Genomic DNA, 2500 nt, shown 5'->3' on the forward strand with positions numbered 1-2500 from the left:
CTACTCCCCACCATCCCATAACCTTGACTACTACAGTCTTTGTGTTTTTTTCTTCAATGTCAGAATATGTTTTCAATCAGTGTCAGTACCAGCAACAAAAATAACTACATATATACATACAAATAATCAAAGAAGAATATTCTTTTCTGTTAGTTGTGAGGAGAGGAAAGTGACAATGAGTAACTTGTAAATGTTGGTTATGGTGTTCCAATACCTGTATACAGAATCCACATACAAGATAAGTGTGCAATAACAACGTGTGTGACACATCATGGATACATATTTGTTGGAATGTGTCACTTTTGATCATTGAAACAAGGATCCAAGAGGCAGGAAGCGGAGTCAATGGGTGTCTGCACATTTTTGTAATTCTGCTAGATCGCAGAGAATGCAGCTAGTCTGAAGTCAGTTTAACAACGCTGTGCGGGTTTTTTTCTAATTTATATCTACGGCTTTGTATTGTTTCAATGTGGTCAGATCAGGCTGATTATTATCCCGTTTGCATTTATAAATGTGGAATTTAGCCATTTGAAAAAAAAAAAGTGTTTTAAACCTTTCTGAACTGCTAATCTCTTACCAACTTAATCTGATTCCAGCACACAAAACGAAGTGGAAAGGTGACATCAAACATCACCGACTGCCCTTCGCGAAAGAGAAACTGGTTGATAGCTTTCCATTTACAACATGAAATTTTGTGTAATTAAAAAATCAATAAAGAAAATTAATAATAATAGTAATAATCTCTCACAGTCGTTTACTAAAATCAAAAGCGTTTAGGATTTTGCTCATATATTCCGAATGCTCTTTCAAAACCAACAGAAGTTATAATAGTAACTTAGCTCGGAGATTTCTTCTTCTTCTTCTTCTTCTTCTTCTTCGTTCGTGGGCTGCAACTCCCACGTTCACTGGTTTGTGCACCAGTGGGTTCTTTCTTCAAGTCATCTTTTCTGTTTCGGTTTACGTCATCCCTTTTCTGTTACCAATTCTAATGAGGTCCAAAATGCCAAAAGACACCTTTTCTTCAGTGTGTGTGTGTGTGTGTTTGTGTGTGTGTGTGTGTGTGTGTGTGTGTGTGTGTGTGTGTGTGTGTGTGTGAATAAAATGAAATATTTGTGTTTTCAAAATACCTTCAGGCTTAAAAGACAAAAAAACATGTGTGTGTGCGTGCGTGCGTGCGTGTGTGTGTGTGTGTGTGTGTGTGTGTGTGTGTGTGTGTGTGTGTGTGTGTGTGGTCATTCCCATTCACAATCCGCTCTCTCTTCCCGTTCCTTCTTATTTCCACCATTGTTGTCTCCCTTGACACTACTTTTCCTGCCTCTTCCCATTCCTTCCCCTTTTTTATTGGGGAGGGGGGGGGGGTTGTTGTTGTTGTTTTGCTTTGTTTTGGTTTGTTTTTCCAGTTCCGTGAACGGTGCTGTTCATTCTCTGTTCCACCCAGTTCTTCCCCAACCCGGTACTTTTCCTGTCGTTTCTATCAGTTACTGCTCTGTTCTCAACCTTTCCCGCTCACGGTTCACTGCTTGTCTCATTGTCGTCCATGGTCTCTGCTCTCCTATTTCCCGTTCACTTGTCAAGTGCCTCCTGACAGCCAATCATCTCGCTCGTGTTTTTGTCCACTGACTTCCCGCACTGACAAACGCCAGGTGGTTCCGCCTGTTTTCCTTTACAGCTCTAACTCTCTCCATACGAACGGCGAAAGGGACGACGTTAACAGCGTTTCACCCCAATTACCATCATCAAAATATTGCAAGCGGAAGGCCCTTATACTGAAGAGGTGAATGTTGACAGAGAATACCACAATTCTGACGACGGAAGCTAAAGGTTGGGTCATTCAGACACCCACTGGACATCCGAGGGGTCTGTGTAGAGGAGAAGAGAGGACTGGCCGTACTGAGTGAGCTAAGTCTTAAAACCCCTGTGTCCTGTTTCCCATTACTGCTGTCCTCAATGGCAACCACTAACGGTCCAATGAGTCGTACGCAACAGATTCGATTTCATTGCTTCCCTGTTCCGATTTAGTTTTCCCTTTAAAACAGATCTTTTTTTTTAAAGAGACTTCGTTTTCTGTGGGGGGGGTTTTGGGGGGAGGGGGGGATGTGGGGGGCTGGGGGGAGGTTGGGGGGTGGGGAGGGGAGGCAGGGGGACTGGGGGAGGAGGGGGGGGGGGGTTCGTTGTTGTTTTTGTCCAATTTATTTCAACCTGAAACTTAAATTAAAGCCAACAAACAAAAACCAAAAAACCCACATACACATACACGCGCTTGTGGGTTCCTTCCCCTTGCACTGGAACTCTGGGTTAAACATGGTGTCGTAAACAATGAAGACAGCGAATACACCCATTTCCCTTGATTTTCTCCTTGGCCGTCACGTTCTGCATTCTGTTCCCGGTCCTCCCTTTCCACTGACGTCCATTTCCCCGTCTCTACCATTCCCTTCTGTGTCATGTATTGTCATCCCTTGCTAATGTGTTTCATTACAATTTTTAAGAGAAAAAATGTTTT

The sequence above is a fragment of the Babylonia areolata genome, chromosome 18, assembly GCF_041734735.1.
Source record: "Babylonia areolata isolate BAREFJ2019XMU chromosome 18, ASM4173473v1, whole genome shotgun sequence".
Classification (NCBI taxonomy): domain Eukaryota; kingdom Metazoa; phylum Mollusca; class Gastropoda; order Neogastropoda; family Buccinidae; genus Babylonia; species Babylonia areolata.